General features: G+C 40.4%; 1 long non-coding RNA gene and 1 pseudogene across 1 annotated transcript in view; one reads left to right on the top strand and one right to left on the bottom strand.

The window, feature by feature from the left end:
- Positions 1 to 14,088, top strand: part of LOC111827677 — an 80,725-nt gene extending 66,637 nt beyond the window's left edge. Inside the window, exon 3 of the long non-coding RNA XR_002831336.1 lies at positions 13,830 to 14,088. This is a non-coding gene — a long non-coding RNA (uncharacterized LOC111827677). The remainder of the gene's footprint in view (positions 1 to 13,829) is intronic.
- A 5,591-nt stretch (positions 14,089 to 19,679) lies between these two features.
- LOC106698588 lies at positions 19,680 to 20,173 on the bottom strand (annotated as a pseudogene).
- Between the last annotated feature and the right edge of the window lie 401 nt (positions 20,174 to 20,574).

The raw sequence follows: 20,574 nt of genomic DNA, 5'->3' as shown, positions 1-20,574 counted from the left end.
CTAGACATTCATATAACTTACAAGGTGATCCCCCAACATTCTTTTTTCTTATCGCCTGATTCTTGTTCCTGGCACAATGCCCAGCCCAGGACATTTCCTTAGTAAGTACTGGCTAAGTGAATGACCAACTAAATTAATGGATCCTTGTGAGAGAAATTGATGAGGAAACTGGTGCCCTTAGGTTTTAGTTTAATGTCAGGGGCTGCAATGGTGGGGGTTCTAGGGAAAGAGTAAGAATATAAGGGGCTTATTGAAAACTAACTGTGCTACTAAAGGAGAGAGTGGGAAGAGGCAGCAGGGGTGAGCATGGAGCCAGGAAGGACTGGGACCTGCTGAAAGGAGAGAGGTATGAGGAGAGGGTTTGTGCCCCTAGGTTGTGTCGATGGGCTACTGTGATGAAGGCCACAGGGAAGTAGGAGGCAGGCAGGATGGAGGTGATTCTGGTTTACCTAACCTTGGGGCTTGAAGGAGGACTTTGGCTTAAAAAATTTTTTGTGGTCTTAACAACTCCCTTTTCCAAAGGCAGCAGGGCTCTGTAGAAATAATTTTGACTTTGTTATCAGACAAAACTGGCTGCAAAATGCAGCTACAACACTTAACCAGCTGTCTGACTTTGAGTAAGACAGCTGACACTTCTGAGCTTCAGCTTTCTCATTTGTAAGACGAGGACAATCATTTACCTTGAAGAATTGTGTACAGTGAAATGAGATAAAGTTCATAATGCATCTAACTCAGTCCCTGGCTCAGAGCAATTACTGAGCAAATAGTAGAAGTTGTTAATATTAACCAGACTTAACCTTTATGGAACTTTTGAATGGTTCTGTTCTTGGCCCCAAATAGTTCAGTATTTTTAATCAATGGGTGGAAGCAGTCTTATCAAATTGAAAGAATACACAAAACTGTGAAAAATAGCTAATATGTTGGCTATCAGGCTAAGGAGCCATAGACATCTCAGCAACTGAGAGGGATGGGCAGAAACCAACATGATAAAATTAATGGGGACAGATTCAGATTCTTGCTTTTGTGTTTAAAGAATTAGCTGAAACCAGAACAAGGGAGACCTCGCTTAATAGTTTATAAGAGGAAAGCCCAAGGGTTTTAGCTGACTGTCAGCTTAACATTAGCCGACTGGGTGAGGGCTGCCAACAAGCTCATGTGATCTGAGTCCTCGTGATGGAAATAGAGCGTCCAGAAGAAACGGGGTAATTGTCCAAGTGTCCTTGTGCTGGGAGGACATTAAGGGAATGTGCTCAGTTCTTGGCCTGTGCTTTAAGAGGGATAGATCCAGAGGAAGGTTAACAAGAGGGTCAAAGTTCTGGAAACCATGTCATATGAGCAATGGTCAAAGGAACTGGGATGTTTAGTCTGGTAAAGAGGAGATTGAAGTGGTGCAGCATTGGGGGTGGAGAGTGGGTGGCATGGAGCATGCCGCAGCCTTCAGATGTTTGAAGGTTTTAATTTGGACAAGGAATATACTTGCTCTGCAGTGTTTCAAAGGATGGAAGAAATATTACGATTGGAAATTGGAAGGAAGGAAAATTTTGCTCAACATATGTCAAAGTCTACTTATTGTAGCTGACATTGATCAACCCTCGCTGTATGCAAGGCACCCTGTTAAGCTCTTCTTATATATGACTCTTCTTATATATTACTCCCTTAATCCTTACATCAACTCTGCAAGGTAGGGATTATTGTCCTCACTTTATAGATAAGAAAACAGAGACATATAATGAAGAATTGATTTGCCACAGCTATGCAACAGGTTAAATGATGAAGCTGGAGCTCTAACTCGGGTCCCTCATGACTAGAAAGCCTGTGATTTTTAGCCCTATGGCGTATTTCACCTAGAGTTTCCTGGGACACAGGACTTTCAGTGCTAAAACATGGACAGTCCTGGGCATATTAGATCTGTTGGCCATTCTAATTTATAGGGTGTTTCCCTGCACCCTCAGGTTGAAGGAGACGTTTGCTTCCTAGAAAGCTAAGGTTATAGCTCAGTGCCTAGTTTCAGCCCAAATTTCAAAGGCACTTTGAGAAAATGTTCACTGTTCAAATATGGAAATGGTCTGCCTGAAGTGGCAATGACATCCTGGATGTAATTAAAGAGGCTGGATGCCACTTGTCAGAGCTGTGGAGGATGAGAATTCTCTATTGGGCTTGTTGTCAATAAAGACCATTTCCACAATCCCTTCCACTGCTGTCATTCCGTGATTCAGACAGAGTGCTCCTTGCTTGGACCCTGATGTAATTCCCCAGGCTCTTTATCCAGAACTGAGAGCACACATGTAGGGCTGGTCTGAGATGGTGTTTCAAGAAGGCTGGGCCATGGACTCTGTCTCCCTTCCTGTGGTCATCGCCTCCTGCTAAATGTAGCCAAAAGCCTGAGTATAAATGTTCTCAGATCTTTGCCCTCGGAGCACACATGCTTTGCATTTTCAACCCTAAGCTCTTCCAAGAAGATCCAGACACCAATTCATTATGTATAGGTCATTGATGTGTTTATTCACTTAAAAATCATTTCAAAGGGGAAACAAAACAGGTCTCAGACCATCCTTTGGAAAGCACTCATCAGTGAAATTTTATTTCTTTGTTAGTCTTTAAAGGCCTCATGGCCGAGTGTCTGGGAGCCCATTATTATTCTGAAAAGGATTTTTAAACTGTTCTGGACCCTTGAAATTAGTCCTGTGAGTGTCTGTGTAGTGTTGCCTTGGAAAAGTCTTCTTTTTTTGTTCCTTACACTGGAGTAAAATTGGCATAGAAAAAGCAAAGAGGCCGTCATAACACATTTGTCCCCCACACATGAGAACATCCTTAGTGACCCTCTGCTTCCTTACCTACAGAACCAATGGAGCAGTGCATTTGCATCTTCCATGGGGAGACCTTTGTCTCTCGGAGAGTTTCTCTTGTCAGCTAAAGGAGATGCCCTCTTGTCCCAGACAATTTTGTGTGGGACGCAGGCCAACACGGGTGGCAAACACAGGGAATTCTCAGTGAAGAATAGCGAACACAGAGTAGAAATTTCCAAAGAAAATATGGTAACCTACAGAAGTCCACACTTTATCCCCTGTATATCCTTATTCTATGTATAACTTCTCTATGAGGGCCCAAGCAAGAAACAACAGAGTCATTTTTTATTTAAGTCTAACACTGCTCATTTCTATTTTCCTATATGCTCTACTATTTTTGTTTTCTTCACTAACAGCCACTCTCATTGAAGACCCATGTAGAGTCAAGCACTGTACTAAGTGTATTACATTATTATCTTATTTACTCCTCAAATGACTCTCTGAGATAGGCAAGGTTGCCCCCCCCCCCCGCCTTTTATCAATGAGGAAAGTGAGCCTCAGAAAGGCTAAACATCTTGTCTGAAGATACATAGCTAGTAAGTGGAAGAGCTGGGATTTGAGCCAGTTCTATCCAAAGCCTGTTTCCTTTTCATAATGCTTCAATCTAACCTGAATCCGATCTACCCAAAGCCTACCTGAAATAGGAAATATTTTTTACACAACGTGCTTTCACTGAGATTCTCTAATCATTAAACCTCAGAGAAGCTTTCACATCAGAGCTTGGACCCTGCTGCCTAAAGGCCTTCACTGGGCGTGTGGTCTCCTAAACAGAACCATCACTGTGCTTCTCCTAAGGACATATCTGTTTTTTCTCTGAGTCCTGTTCTCACTGAACTTTCTCACCCCAAGATATACATATAATTACTTAATGTAAGGAATATATTTTAACACCATACCTCTCTGAGATATACTTTTGTCTCTGTTGATATACTTTTGTTAAATCTTAGTTTCTAAGCTCTTTTTTTAAAAAAATATTTTTATTGATTTCAGAGAGGAAGAGTGAGGGAGAGAGAGAGATAGAAACATCAATGATGAGAATCATTGATTGGCTGTCTCCTGTACATCCCACACTGGGGATTGAGCCCACAACCTGGGCATGTGCCTTGACTGGGAATTGAACCCTGACCTCCTGGTTCACAGGTCGATGCTCAACCACTGAGCCACACCAGCTGGGCAGTTTCTAAGCTCTTAAAGAACCAAATCTCTCCACAAGTAAGAGAAGGCACAGATTGACAGTGCTTTCAGTGTGGCCTCAGCAAGCTGGTAAGCATAAGAATTTTCTACTCCTTTTGGTTAATTGAGTGTAATTCTTGTCTATGGGGCAGTCAGTCTGACCTGTCCTATTTGTCTACACCACCAATTGTGTGGTTGTCTGTCCTATGAATGGGTTGGGTGATGGCTATGGAAATGGGTTCGGGTGAGACATCCAGAAGGTGTTGATAGGTGTTTTGTGTGGCAGGTGCAGGAGCTGGACTTTCCCCTAATGTTCCCAATTGACTTCTCAGTATGTGGGTTTAAAAAGCCTTATTCAGCCCTAACTGGTTTGGCTCAGTAGACAGAGCGTCGGCCTGCGGACTGAAGGGTCCCAGTTCGATTCCGGTCAAGGGCATGTACCTCGGTTGTGGGCACATCCCCAGGAGGGGGTGTGCAGGAGGCAGCTGTTCGATGTTTCTCTCTCATCATCGATGTTTCTAACTCTCTCTCCCTCTCCCTTCCTCTCTGAAATCAATAAAGATATATTTAAAAAAAAAGCCTTATTCATTGGTACTGTGATCCAAGGTTGAAAGTAGACAAAGTAACACAAACACCGGGCTTTGAGGATTCATATGTTCTGTTCTTTCTATTCTTTGTTTCTCTACCCTCTTTTTTTCCATGGATGGTGCACTGACAGGAAGCATGAAAACATTTTCTGAAATGGTCAGAACATTAGTCCAATTGTGGACTAAAGTGTGTGCTAACTGACCTCTTTTGAGTGTATTAATAAATATTTCCAAGTAAACAAGTCCTGGAAATGGAGGAATAGGATGAAACTTCAGAAGAAATATCAGAATATGTGAAATCTTAGTCTTTGGAAGTTAATATTGCTTCAGATACAACATTCTTACTTAAGTGACACACTGAAATCCTAAACCTTCTTCCCAGGGAGCAGGCTGGGAGAACATTCCTTGATGCAATAGATATGGGGTTGCTGAACTGTGGCCTGACTTTTGGGAAATAAGTGATGTGTTAAATAGCTGGGACTCTAGGGATGGGGATGGACTGGACCAGCTGTGGACCAAGACTTGTTCAAGTCTCCTTGTTCTGGGAGACTCAGTTTCTCAGCATAAGCAACATGGAAGACAGTAATTTTCTACAATTACTATCTACAATTAATTTTCTATAATTAATTTTCATTTTTATAACCTGCTATATTTGTACATACTATTTGAAACTTTTTATTATTTTTAATTGTTTTAAGTGTTTTCATAATTGCTGGTTGAAGCATTTTTATGACAGATGCTTTAAAATTCTTATCAGATAATTCCAACATCTGTGTCATCTCAGTGCTGGTCTCTGTTGATTGTCTTTGCTTATTCAACTAGAGATTTTCCTGGTTCTTGGTATGAAGAGTGATTTTCATTTCTATACTGGACATTTTAGGTCTTGTGTTATGGGGCTCTGGATCTATTTAAATATTCTGTCTAAGCAGGCCTTCTCTGATTCCACACTGGCTGGGAAGGGGGTCCTGCCTTGTCACAGACAAGCGGGGGTGGAAGTCCAGTTCCCCACTCACTTCTGTTGACACTATGGAGGGGAAGGCACTCTGTTATTTCTGGAGGTGGATGGTGTCAGGCTTCCCCTTAGGCCTTTGCTGATATCACCTTTGCTGAAAGGGAGGGAGCTCTTTACTGCTAGATACTTGACATTGAGGGGAGAGGGGACTACCATCTCCAGGAGATGGTGAAAGTCCTGGCTTCCCATCCAGCCTCCTCTGATACCATGCTAGCAGGTGGCTGGACCATTATGGCTGCCATAATATAATCAAATCTCAGATTTTCTTCCCCCCCCTTTTTTTTTTTTACTAAAAAAACTTTTGACATCTGCACAAAAGTAGAGAGAAGAGTATAATGAACTCCATATACCCACCATCCAAGCTCAACAATTGTATTTTGTGAGTCCAGTTTTATCTGTCTCCCCCAAGCTTTCTTTGCCTGGCTCATATATTTTACTGAAAATTACAGATATTATTTTATTTGGTAATATATACTTCATATGGAATTAAAAAACATAATCTCAATTCCATTATCACTTGTAGCAAATTAATAACAATTCCATAATTTCATTTTATATCAGTCTTCATATATTCATGATTGTGTCAAAATTTTTCTCACAGTTGTTTTTTAAAGTTGCAGCTCCCATCTTAAAAACAAACAAACAAACAAACAAACAAACACTCTCCTTTTGGTAGTTGCTTCACATTTTCTTACCCCCCCTTTTATGATTACATTCTGTAAAGGAGATGTCTAATCTTAGCTGTCTCTATTCCTTACCTATCATTTTCTTTCCTATCCCTCAACCAAGGATATTTTTTTCCATTGATTTTTAGCGAGAGTGGAAAAGAGGGAGGGAGGAACAGAGAGAGAAAGAGAGAAACATCAATGTGAGAGAGACACATCGATTGGTTGCCTCCCACAGGTGCCCTGATGGGGCCAGGGATTGAACCTGCAACCCTGGTACTGCCCTTGACCGGGAATTGAACTTGAGACCCTTCAGTGCATGGACTGATGCTCTGACCACTTAGCACACTGACCAGGCTCAGTTTCTATTAAATTCACTTTGATCAGGACTTGTTCCTGTAAGTCCACTGGAACTATTCAAAGTCACCAATGGCCTCTATATGGTCAAATCTAATGGATCATCTTCAATATTCAACTTCCAAGCAACTGAGGAAGCTAATTTTTTTTCTCACTTGGAATACTTTCTTCACTTAGTTTCTGGGGCATTATGCTCACCTGGTTTTCCTATTTCACTAGCTACTCCTCCCCTTCTTGATCTTTACCTTTTGGAATACACTAGGAAATGCTTCATCTTCTTTTATTCAGTATATGCATATCTTTCTTAGGTGATATTCAAAGTTTATATGTCCATCTCCAACCTTTCCCTGACCTCCAAGCTGTATGTCAAACTAGCTGAATATATATTTTCTCTTGGATATCAAATAGGCATCTTAAACTTAACATTTTAAAATCAGGACTCCATATAAGACTGTGCTTCTCCCTAAATCTGCTTCATTTCAGTAAATGACACAACAATAGTGAAAGGAGAGAAAGAGTAACGAGTTAACTTGGCACTTCAAACAAAAGTTGTCAGGAAGGCCTCTTCGAAGAGGTAACATTTGAGCAGAAATCAGAATAATGAAGAGGATCCATTCAGGAACCAGGTCAGGTTATAAAACAAGGAAGAGAGGGAGAGAGAGAGAGGAAAAAGAGAAAGAGATATATCTAGGAGTTATTATTTATTTTCTTACCCTCATATCCTTGTATCAACAAATCCTTTTGGCTCCACCTTCAAAACAAATCTGGGATCTGACCCGTTCTCATTACTTTCACCACTATTACCTTTTCCCAAGTCACTCTCATTTTTCATGGACTACTGTTATACTTTTCCAAGTGTTCTTCCACTGAAATGTAATCTCTCTCAGAACAGGAGACCTGTTTTATTCACTGATGTATCCCCTGCACTTGCAACAAAGTCTGGTGGATACTGATGCTCAGTAAATTATTATGAAATAAATAAATGATCTCTCTACTTTTACCAGCTAGAGTGATCTTTCAATGAAATTAAGGCACTTCTGCTCAATAAATAGACTCTGATGGTTCTTGTCACATATTAAACTTGAAATCTGGCTCTAATCTTACACGAACTGGCCCTTACTTATCTCTCCAACTCATGTCCAACCACCTTTCCATTTGCTTCTTCTACTCCAGCTACATTGGTCTCCTTGACGTCCCATAAGTATGTGAGGCATGCTTCTACTTTATGGCCACACATGGCTGTCTCTCCTGCCTCGGACATTCTTTCCCCAGCTCCTTCTTAGCATTCTAGCTTCTGCCCAAGTGTTTCCTCTTCAAAGCAGCCTCCCCTGACAGCCTTACTTTAGAGTGACAACTTAACTCATTGCATTCTTCCCTTTCACTATGATTATTTTTCTTCATAGTCCTTATCATCAAAAGACATTTATTAGCTTAACTCTTTATTGTCTATTAGAGGCCCGGTGCATGAAAATTCATGCACTGGAGGGGGAGTCCCTCAACCCGGCCTGCCCCCTCCCACAGTCTGGGAGCCCTCAGGTGCGGGAGGCGACCCAGCAATCAGGGAAAGGCGATGCATCCATCACACCTCTGCGGCTGCCACTGCCGGCAGCACAAGCCTTGGCTGGCCCTGGTTACTTGAGCCTCAGGTGGCCCTGGGCAGCTGGGAAGCTGACAGCTGAGGCTTGCCTGTGCCTTGGGCCAGCCCTGGGAGGCTGGAGGGATGAGAGGACTGGGGTACTCTGGAGGCAGCATGCCTGCCACCCCGATGGGGCTGAGGGGACTGGGCGCTGCCATCTTGTGGCTGTGGGTGCCGCCATCTTTGAGGGTGTGGCAGTCAATTAGCATATCCCCTCCTCATTGGCTGTGGGCACCGCCATCTTTGTGACGGTGTGAGGGTCAATTAGCATATTCCCTCTTTATTAGATAGGATTATATTCAATAGAATATAAGATCTATGAGGCACCCCTTTATGTAACTATAACTCAACCACTATTGTTGAATTAAGAGATTCAATATAGCGATATAGTCTTCTTGCCTTACAGGTGAGGAAATTCAGGACCAGAGAGGTGGAGTTACTTGCCAAAGTCTCTTGTCAAGTTTGTTGGTGAGCAAGGACTCCATTGCTGTCCTCTAGCCTCCAGAACAAGTTTTACTACATGACATTGCCATGGCCCTGAGAATTCTATTAATCCTATTCCCTGCCTGTTGTAAATATAGAGCTTGCTGCGTGTTATTTCACATCTTTAACAATAATGCTGGCACTTCCCAGGATTTCCCAAAGGGGAGAGGAGGAGCAGAACACCTCTGCTGGTTTCTCCTCTGAAATGGAGACTTTACAACGCCAGCCGCCGTGCCATTGTTGGACAACAATATGTGTCTCAGAGGCAAGGAAAAGTTCCCACACTCTGTGCTTACCAGACGCCCGGCTGGTGAGCTCTGGTCTCCCCGTTACTCCTGGGTTCCTTGTTTCTTTTTCCTCCCTTTTTGTTATGTCCTCTATTCATGACTGGGGCAAGATGCCATGCTATTCTTTCTCAGTTCTGGATCAGTCTGTTATTAGCTATTCTCCTTGGGTGCCCTATTCATGAAAACCTAACCACCCCCAGTTGCAGTAGGTGAATTCCATGGAAAAGTGCAAGGCACATTTTTCCTGCTTGGTTTGTGCTTTTCCTGTGATTCAGCAATCTGCAGAGGGAGCTCTTCATCATAGTACGCCATCATGGCTTGTGTCTGCGGCTCCAGGGAGGAGAAGTCCAGACCAAACTCTGTGGATGTTTTCAGGGAATGCTAAAGCCAGGTTACAGCAAAGTGAATCTGTTTGGTGGGTTTTCCAGATCAATCTGTGGTTTTTCAGAGACCAACAGGATAGAAATGTCCTTATGGTAAGAGGAGGTTGGTATAGAAGGTTAAACATGTGATGCTCAGGTCACTTTAAGTTAAAGTGACCTAATTCTCCAGGTGCACCTTCTCGCCCATTCTCCCCACCCCCAGTTCTGTTACTTTTCTAGGATACTCTGATTTCTGCACATCAGTTTCTCTACTCGATACATAAGGCTCTGAGTAATAGCAACCTGATAAAAATCTGGTGTTTTGTATTTTGCTTTTAGCGAATTGTAGAAGGGAGCTGAGCCCAGGCAGAACATCCTTTCATCTGCAGAGCTTAAGTGCAGGATGTTGGGAGGTGGGACTTCAATTTATTTAACATGTGTTCGATCTTTCTGCATGTGAAGTCATATATTTTTTCCCAGTTCAGAAAATATATACACACATATGGTGATTAAGAGCACAGAACCTGGGCTTTAGAGGCAGAAAGACCCAGTCAACTCCTGCTGCACACCTTGCATGCTTTTTGATTTGGAAGAGGTTACGTCTCCTTTCTGAGTCTTCGCTTCTTTACATGCAAAATAAAGTTACCAATAATATCAACTTCATAGGGTCAGCATGAGGGTTAAATAATGATATGGATATAGAGCTATCTAAAATACTCAGTGTAGGTCTGATATATGGTACGCATTCAATAAATATTAGCTATAATTATAATTATTAATTCCCAGTAATGGACCGTAGAATCAGAGATAAAACTGGTTACTTTCTAATGTACCTTCTCTCTTTAGAATTTCATTGGTGCTTCCTATCTCTGCCTTATTTCATACCTTCCCCAAAACAAACCTCTTCAGATAACGATATGTTCATGGTGGCTCTTTGAAGGACATCTCTTCATCACTTGGTGGTCATATTTCTATATTTTACCCTTGAGTATAAGCTGTTTCTGAGGATGTAGGAAGGGAACAAGTTATTGTGTGGGATTTACTCTCCCCATTCATCCTTGAAAATGCATAAAACTAACCTAAAATGCATGTGATGGTCACTGGGGAGGGAAAAGAAGCATGAAAGAGTAGGGAGAGGAAAAGGAATGTAGAAAGGGCAGTTTACCATTTGGACTGAATTTGGCTCTGTGCAACAAATTCCAAGTGATGGTGCTCAGACAAGATAACATTTCGCTCATGTAGAAAAAGTTCGGAGGAAGGTGGCCCGTGGGTAATATGGTACTTCCTGGTCTTCTGAGACTTCATATTTTCTATCATCCTTGTTATGTGGCTAAGTTCTCTTCATGGTCCATGATGGCTGCTTCAGTCTTCATGTCCAAATCCTTTGGAACATTGATAAAAACATAAAATACAGGATGTTAAATTTGAATTTTAGATAAACAACAAATACTTTCTTAGTATAAGCATGTCCCAAACTGCATACCTCATTTTATTGCACTTTGCTTTATTGTGCTTCACAGATATCGTACTTTTTACAAACTGAAGGCAAAACCCTCCACCAACAAAAAGATTCCAACTCACTTTATTGCAGTAATCACTTTATTGCAGTGGTCTGGACCTGAACTCGCAATATGTCTGAGGTGTGTCTATACTAAAGAATTACTTGTTGCTGATCTGAAATTCGAAGTTAACTAGACATCTTGTAGTTTTATTTGCTAAATCTGACAGCCTGACACATTCTAGGCAGAAAGAAGGAAGAAGGAAGGGCAGAAGGTCTTGGGGCTGTTCCTCCCAGTTGAGTAAGCTCCTTATAGAAACTTCACTTATAGCGCACTGGTCACCCTTAGCTGCAAGGGAGAATGAATGGGTGCCTAGAAGAAAACTGATATTCTGTATTTAGGGAAGAAGGAGAGAATGCATATTAGACAACCAGAAGTTTCTACCACTGGCGGAAATTTATTTCAGTGCTTTTTGGCCCCATTGATTTTTAGAGATAGTGGAAGGGAGAAAGGCGGTGTGGGGGTGGGGAGAGAAACATCGATGTGAGAGAGACACATCAATTGGTTGCCTCTCGCACATGCCCTAGCCTGGGCCAGGCTTTGGGCCTGCAACCAGGCTCAATGGAATCTGAGACCCTTTGGTCCCCGGGCTGATGCTCTAACTGCTGAGAAAAACAGGCTAGGGCTATTCCAGTGCTTTTGTTGTAGTATTTTTAGCTTTTGAAATTGGGGACATCTTAAAATCTCCCCTACAATCTCCACTTCTTTCCACCAGGCTAGCAATGTTAGAGGCTCCAAAGAGCCCGAGGACATTGTCCATCTTTCCAAATTACTGCTTTAAACCTTTTTGTAAGATACAAATTAATAGTAATTAAAAGCTAAACAACTCTAAGGATTGTTAAGGATGTCCCTAACTTTGGGGAGAGAAAGGATGTATTTTGGATATATGGTTTTGGACTTTGTACTAAATATTAATCCATTCTATATAGTTAGTTTTTCATGGCATTCCCTTAGATAAATTTGTGAAACACAAATACTAACCTTAGACTAGTTTAAAAGAAACCAACACGCTTCAGTGCAATGAAAAACAAAAATTGAACTTTCCAATTTATCATACTTCCTATTCTCTTGGCTTTTTGGATAAGTCAATTTTTGCTAAAAGATTTTTTTCATAATAAAATTAATTTGTTGTTAAAAAGCAAAGGAACTTTTATGTACCATGGGGGGGGGGCGCTATTCAATATAGTCAAAGGCAACACTAGTCAGAAAACAAGAAAACAAATAAGCTCATGAAAATGGTATATTTGAGCCCATGGGAAGCTCATGCCTACAAATGTCCAGCTTTATAAAGAACTCTGGCATAGACACAGTGTTGATATAATTTTGGCAGAGAATAATTCAGATGGCAGCTTTGATGTTGGGTTATATCATACATTGGCTAGGACTAGGCAGCAGCAGTGGTCTAAGGGTAACACCATAGCATTCCTCCTCCATAAATGGTGGCCCAGCAACAAAAACACATAAATTGGGCTGGCAGGAGGAGGAGTGTGAGGCTGGGAGACCTGAAAGACAGTGGTGGTGGTGAAGCCAAGCAGATAGAGCACCTAAAATATCACTGTAAGAGGACTAGCCAGAGAATCAAACTAGGTACTTGCCCAGTATCTAGAGGTTTGCTCCAGATCTGTCTGTAGTATGGGGACTAGAACATTTTACACTGTGCATTCAGCCATTCCTGTGGATGGGAAGATGCAGCTAAGAGCTCTGTGCTGGTTTCCACAAGAGCCAGGAGGCACAGCATAGTGGTAAGAGCTAGGGTGGGTCTCATCTGAAACAGTCCTGGGACATGGGACTTTCAATGCAAAACTGGGACAGCCCTGGTCACCCTACGAAGAAAGAGGGTGTTTGAATTCACAGGTGGATTTTGAGTTTGGTCGGCCTATACAGTGAAAGATCACCAATTATCAGAGTTGAAAGGGACCTCCAGAGGCTAAAATGTAGGCAACCTGACACAGAAAGAAAGAAGAAGGGAGGGCAGAATGTCTCGGGGCTGTTCCTCCCAGTTGAGTAGGCTCCTTATTAAAACCACTTATAGCGCACTGGTCACCAGTGAGCAAAATTTTAAACTCAATTTAAATCTCTCCGGACTACCTCCAACTGGCAGTCTCTTCCAGAACACTCAGAACACTTCTGATTTTTATTTTTTATTTTTATTTTATTTTTATTTTTTAGCTATTATCCTGCTACTGGACAATTTTTTAGATGGCAGGTTACAAGAAAGTAGTTCTCTTTTATTTTGATCAACCTAGGAATAAAAGTCTCTTGCACACAATTCAGTCTTGAATAACTAAGCATCTACTCATTGTGTTATAATTACTTAAATATCAATGACATAACAGAGATGCACTGGAAAGATGACAAGATTCATAGCCAGAAGTTGTGGGTTTGAGACGCTGCTCCATTATGCAGGAATTCTCTGGCCTTGCCACATCAGGAGGCTCAGAGAGATGAGGTGGCCAGTATAGCAAAGCATCGCAACACACTAGAATCCAAAGAATTTAAAGAGGCCCATATCTCAATGACATATCTTTTCAGCTAAAAAATGTGCATATTATTACTTTGCATGTGCAGCCCAGCCTGTAACTTCTCAGTTTACTTTAACTGCAGTCCCATGACTGACACAGATGTTATTGCTCCCCAATTACAGTGTTTTCTGCTTGGAGTCATCTTGTCTTCTGTAATATATCACGAGCCAGAGTCCCAGCGCTAAACATTAGCTAGTAATTTATGATCATACCTCTGAGGCAGAGAGGGCAGCCATAGCTCACTTTGGACTTGGAAAAGCACTCCAGGTTTTCCCTCAGCTTTTTTTTTTTTCTCTTTTCTTTTTCTGCATTTGCTCATTACTATATCTTTTCAATTTAGGGATGGCCTGGTTCCTGCCATGTAAATCAAAGAAGAGAGGGTCTGATTCAGCCGCCTAGCCTGAGTCACCTGGAACCCATTAGGATACAGCATCATAAACACCTCCATTTTCCCTTCGGAGAGAGACCAGACCCACTGAAGTTAAGCTACCTGCATACGAGTTGAGTGTGATCAGCTGTACTTAATCTTTAAATGTCCAACCCACAGATAACCTTTGGTTTGCTTTGATAACTACGAAATAAATTCTCACTGCATTGGATACCAGCATTCTGATTCCTATTCAAGGCTGTGTTGCACATGTCACGGAATCTTGGACTGGACAGCAGTCCTTGGAGATCTCTGGGGTCAGTTACTGGCTTTTAGGCACTTAATTTCTAAGCCTCCCTCTGCCGACTCTAAATTTTCTCAGGGAATGACACGGCATTTGTGCATTACCAAGCTTCAGGTATTCTATGGAGGTGAAACCATTTGGAGGTGGGAGGAAGGGGAGAAAAAGAAAGATCCATCAAAGTCAAAGCTTTACAACACGGTATAACAAAAAGAACACCGGTCTAAGTTTCCAGCATCTTGGGTTTGAATCAAACTCTTTTATTCTCGCCCCCGCCCCGCACCCGCCCAGCTGTGCAATCTTGGGAAAAGGATATTAATAATTTTGGGCTTGTTTATCTCCTCTGTAAAATGAGAAGAATGGTTAGTACTTCTCAAATTTTCCCGGAGATATGAATCACTTGGGGATCACACAGATTTGTTGTGAAGATTAAGTTAGTTAATGTATACAAAGTTGTAAGAAGAATGGCTGGCTCAAAATACTCTATAAATATCAGTTTTATTATTACTTAACATGACTTAATAGGAATTTCTTCATGCCATTTATAAATACTTCAGGAATATAACATTATCTAGACTCTGAAATACCCTCTAGTATGACTATACCTACAATAATTTATTTATCCATTTTATATTTTTGTTTATTATAATGCTGTTTTAAAAAATTTTGTATGTGATCCTTTGCTCATAGACATTGATTTCCTACAGGTAGTTGAAAGCAACTCTAGTAGGTTTCACTAAGGTCCAAACTACAAATCATTGGTAGTGATAACATTAACTTTAATTTCATTTCAACTTAACAGACATGTACTGCACACCCCGTTGTGGGTCAGGCACTGTGCTGGGTACAGACTGATAAACAAGACAGGCATGAACTCTGTCCTCAGGGATCTTATACTCTAGTAGTAAAATCAAATGTTAAGAATATAATTACAACAAAGTGTGATGAGTGTTACACCAGGACGGTACAGAGAGCACATAACAAAGGGACCTAACTCAGGAGAAAATGCTGTTTAACATGAGTCTGGATGGATAAGGAGGAATTGGCTATTGAAGGGGAAGAGCAGGAAGCTGAGAGAATAGTAGGTACAGAGATAATTATTCATGTATTTTGGTTTATATATTAGCAGCTTATTTCTTTAGTTGGTGGCTGCTGTCTTAATTTGAGTCTGTTTGAACATTAAAACTCCTTGTTGAGTTTGTCAAAATAATAAATTATACTTCTCACTTTTGTCCTCCTCCAACGCCAATGATAATTTACATAATGTTTGTAAGACTAAAAGTCCCTAATGGGGCAATTAAATAGATCAGGCAGTTAAGCAGATTAGAATCAAGTGTTGACTGGGCTACTCTCTAATGAAATGATGACCATCATAGACACTAGCAGCAACATGTATGTGCCTTCAAAGCTGTTAAAATAATAATGTAATTTAATTTTAAAGATAAAAAATATTTTTGAGAATGCCTATAAATAATAATTTATTGGCTTTTGTCTTAGAAAATCAAGTAGTGTAGGCATCGAGTTTGTACCACATCTGAGTGCAGTATTGTCATGTCACCACAGTGATGTAGCATCAGGGCTTTGAATCTTCTATTCTTCATTTGTTGGGATAAATTCTGATGATGGTTTCAGTTTTATGTGGTTATATATTCTTCATAATTATTTACTCTAATCAACTTGAGGGTTGAATCAAACTGGTACATTACAGTTAACATTCACCAAAATTATAACAAAATACAGATTCAGGGTTCTCAATGCATATGTATACCTCTTTGCTGATATTATTTCTGAAAATCAGGAATATTCAAGGCTCTGATTTGTTATTGATATTCCAGCCTGGGCTGGAAATGGAAGTGGGTAGAGGAGCTTATTTCTGTTTTCTCCTCATCCTAAATTATTGATTTATCCAACAAGAACCAAAGGGTGCTATGGGGCATCAAAAAAGACCAGTGCAGTATTATTCTTAAGTTTATCTTCAAGTTGTAAAGGTAAATTCAGAATAAAATAAAGCTGACTGGGTTTGAGTAGGAATCATTGTTGATGAGAATAGGATATAAATTTAAGCTGAAAGTAATGACTCTACCATAGATATCTAGCAAAAGGTCAAAGAATATTTGATAGATCCTCATGGTAGATATTTCTGTTATCATCTGAGAGCAATTAATGTTTTTGTTTTTGTTTTTTTTCTTTGTGCCCTTGACCGGAATCGAACCCGGGACCCTTCCGTCTGCAGGCCGACACTCTATCCACTGAGCCAAACCGGTCAGGGCGTGAGAGCAATTAATGTTAAATATATCCAGGCACTATCATAATGACTTAGTATTGGGCTAAAATAATCTTAATTTGTGTTCATTTTGATCATAATTCTTCATACAAATATTTTCATTCTAAATTGATATCAAATTATGGAGCCATTGTGGAATAGTAAAACTACAAATATTACTTATTTATGTATTAAGCTTTTTAATTGATTTTTAGAAAGAGAGGAAGGGAGAGGGAGAGAGAGAGAAACATCAATTGGAGAGTGACACATCCATCAGCTGCCTCCTGCATGTCCCCTATCTGGGATCAAGGCTGCAACCTGGACATGTGCCTTTGACCGGGAATCGAATTGGCAACTTCTGATGCATGGGATGATGCCCAACCAACTGAGCCATACCGGCTGGTTGGATTTTTCAGTCATACATACATCAGTTCAAATCCCACTTAGGAATTATGTGATCTTGAGGTAAATAAAAAAAATCCTGCAGTGTCAGTTTCATTATCTATAAAATGGATGTTTGTATGTGTATGCACATTTATGAATGTCTATCTATCTATCTATCTATCTAATCTATATAGATATAAGTAGATATTCTTCTACATAGTAATTAAACTGTGTGTAATCAATTAAGTGTATTATTAGAGCAATTAGAATGCAGTCTGATATCTAAGAGACTATATAAGCTTGAAATTAGAAGTCTTTGCAATTGGTAAGTTAAAAAATGAATAGTAATGTGTTGACTAAATTTCAGTGATTTAATAATCAAGCCAGACTAAAACTTAACTAGTGCTGTAATTGGTTTATATAGAAGCATGAAACCAAATCTGCTGAGCTTATTTTATTATAATACCTGTCTACCTTGTTATCTAAAAATGGAATCAAGTTCCTTTCTCTGAATCCGTCCCTCTGTAATCAATCTCCTGCCCTCAACTTATTCAAATGACTTCCCTGTATTACCAGCAAGATCCTCCCATAATCAGGCCAGTCTGCACTATGTTTTAGGATCTTCCCTTGCTCATTTTCATCTTCATTCAGGTCTCTGTTTTCAGAGAGCTTATTATCTAGTGAAGGAGAAGGATATTAAACAAAGTAATTATTGTAAAGTGAGCTGAGTGTTATGTGAAATTTACAGGGTGCCATAACAACAGAGAGCAGGGAAACCTAATCTAGTATTCCTGAGAATTGCCATTTATACTGTATTCAACAAATATTTGATGAATACTTAGTATGGGCCAGACATGTATGAGGTCTAGTTGGGTATTTAAAGGAAACATAATAGGCAATAATATTGTACTACAACGATGTAAGTGACAAATATTGCTTCAATGTCAATCATATTACAATATATAAATGTATCAAAGAACACACATACCTTAAATTTACAAAATGTAATGTTAAATTTATCAAATAAAAAAATAAAAGGAAACATAACAGACATAATTTGTAAAAATGATGTTTAGGCTGGAACCTGAAGGATGAACAGGAAATAACTATGTGACAGGAGGTAGGAGAGGAAGACAGGTTTCAGGGGATAGCTGGAGGGCTGAGTTTAATGTGGGTTAAGAGCAAGTATGAGCTGAGTGCAAGCTAGTCCTGGGATTCTGTATTGGGCAGCTGGGTAGATGAGAGTGTGCCATTTACAGAAATGATGAATAGCAGTTTGGGGAGTGAGGGGTTGGAGATTCACTTATTTGTTTATTCCACAGTTATTTCTAGACTATATTCTATGTGCCAGGCTCTGCTCCAGGCATTAGGAATATAATAATGCACAAAAGGAACCAAAATTCCTGCCAAGTTGTAGTCTATAATATAGTGGAGGGAAGTAGATAATAAAAAAGTATATGGTATGTTAGGTATTTGTAAGTGTTATAAAGACAGAGAAATCGGGAAAAGAAGATAAGAAATGCTAGGTCAAAAGGTAGGTTGCAATTTTATATAGGATTTTCACGAAAAGCCTTTCCAAGAGGCAATAGTTGACTAAAGTTTCCAAGGATGCGAGAGAGCAAGAGCTTCTATCTGGAAGAAGAGCAGACAGAGGAAAAGCAAGTGCAAAGGCTCTGGGGTGGGGACATGTCTGTCCAGTATGGCTGAGTGGTCTGAGAAAGGGGAGAGTAGTAGGAAATAAAGTCAGAGGAGTGGAAGGATGGAGGCAGATTATGTAGGGTCTTGGAGGCCATTATAATGCCTTAGGCTTTTACTTAGACAAGGATGGGTAGACATTTAAGAGTTTTGTGCAGAGGGTGACATCTGATGGACATTTAGAAAATATTACTCTACCAAGTTCAGCTTTGGAAGTGATGAGTTTGAGGCTATCCCAATGGGTAATTCAAAGGTAATTGACTTTATGGGTCTGGAGCTCAGGAAGTCTGTAGACAGACACATGTGCAGGTCATCAATGGTTGGGTGATAATGGCAGCCATGGAAATCAATAAGATCATCCAGGCAGGTGTACAGAATGCAAGGCACATTGGTCTTGGGGTGGTGTCTTAACGGGTTGGTTGAGAAGGGGGAGTCTGTGACAGATGACAGAAGGCAATGAGAAACGCAGCAAGCAGTGGCATCAGGAAGCCTAGGAAATGGCCCTGAGAAGGATGGGGGTAAACAGTGCCCAAAACATGCCCAGAGGGCATGAATGTAGGTAGGAGAGCATGAGATGTGGGACAGAGTGGATGGATTCAACTTGGCAGGAGGGGCACCTGAGGGAAAAGCAGCAGAGGATGGAAGAGTGGTTGCTGCTTGGTGAAGTGCAAAGCCTTGGTAGTATTTTACCCACAGACATAATTATTTCAGATATTTGGGGTGACATGTCTTTAATGTGGGTCAAACATGGGGAGTGGTGGTGGCTAATGAGGCTACTGACTGTCACATGATAGAGAGAGCCATGACTCATCTACCTCCCAGGGCCCAAGAGGATAGATAGGTCTATTCTCTTTTTCATATTTTCTGTTTTATTTTTTCAGTATTATTTTGTGTTGGTTTCAGGTGTACAGCAAAGTGACTAGACATTCATATATTTACAAAGTGTTCCCCCTGATACTTCCAGTACCCACCTGGCACCATACAGAGGATGGATCTATTCTTGAGTGTGCCTTCCTTTTGCTTGCAAACTATTAGGTGACCATCTAACAGGACCTGGCCTAATACCATGAAAAGAAAAATCATTTCCATCCAATCATCTTGTACTGATTATTTCAATTCAACATATATTTTGCAATAGTGCTTTTTTTTCTTACAGTGTAAAATTTTTATATTTAGAATTAGGCAGCTGGACTCAGTTTAGATGATTCCAATTTTGTTGGCAACATCCAAAGCATCATAGTCAGGAGCCAGTCGAACATATGCCTTCTTCTCGCCATCAGGCCTGATCAGGGTGTTGACCTTGGCCACATCAATGTCCTAGAGCTTCTTCACAGCCTGTTTGATCTGGTGCTTGTTGGCCTTGACATCCACAATGAACACTAGTGTATTATTGTCTTCTGTCTTCTCCATGGCTGACTCGGTAGTCGGGGAATTTGATGATGGCATAGTGGTCAAGCTTGTTTCTCCTGGGTGCGCTCTTCCGAGGGTATTTAGGCTGCCTCCGGAGCCTTAGTGTCTTTGGCCATCGGAAGGTGGGTGACGTGCGGATCTTCTTTTTTGTGTGGCTGTGGACGCCTTTCAACACTGCTTTCTTTGCCTTCAAAGCCTTTGCTTTGGCTTCGGCTTTGGGAGGGGCAGGGGCTTCCTTCTTAGCTTTCGGCGCCATCTTCGTAAAAAAGGCTGCAATAGTGCTTTTGCAAGGATTGATATTACATGCTCTTTGAAAAACTTTAATTAAATGAAATATTAAACTAAATATTTTTTACAGAATTTTTACATTAACTTTTGAAACATGACTAATTTGTTAGCTCTATTTATGATTCAGTCAAATGGAATTTTTCCTAATTCTCTTTCAAACCCACTCAAAATATGAATATAGCTTAGCAAAGTATAATATATTCCTTCTTTTTGATGCTTCAAAGGTCTCACTTCAACAGATGTAGATAAGAAAAACATCTAAATTTAAATGTAAACTTGAATTTGGTTAATTCAGATTGTTGCTAAGTATTTTTAATTACTTGGTCTGTATTTTTTGATCTTTAATTTTCCCCTTTTAGTGAATTTACTGAAATCAA

The sequence above is a fragment of the Myotis lucifugus genome, unplaced genomic scaffold, assembly GCF_000147115.1.
Source record: "Myotis lucifugus unplaced genomic scaffold, Myoluc2.0 scaffold_200, whole genome shotgun sequence".
NCBI lineage: Eukaryota > Metazoa > Chordata > Mammalia > Chiroptera > Vespertilionidae > Myotis > Myotis lucifugus.
This window is presented reverse-complemented; position numbering and strand designations above follow the sequence as displayed.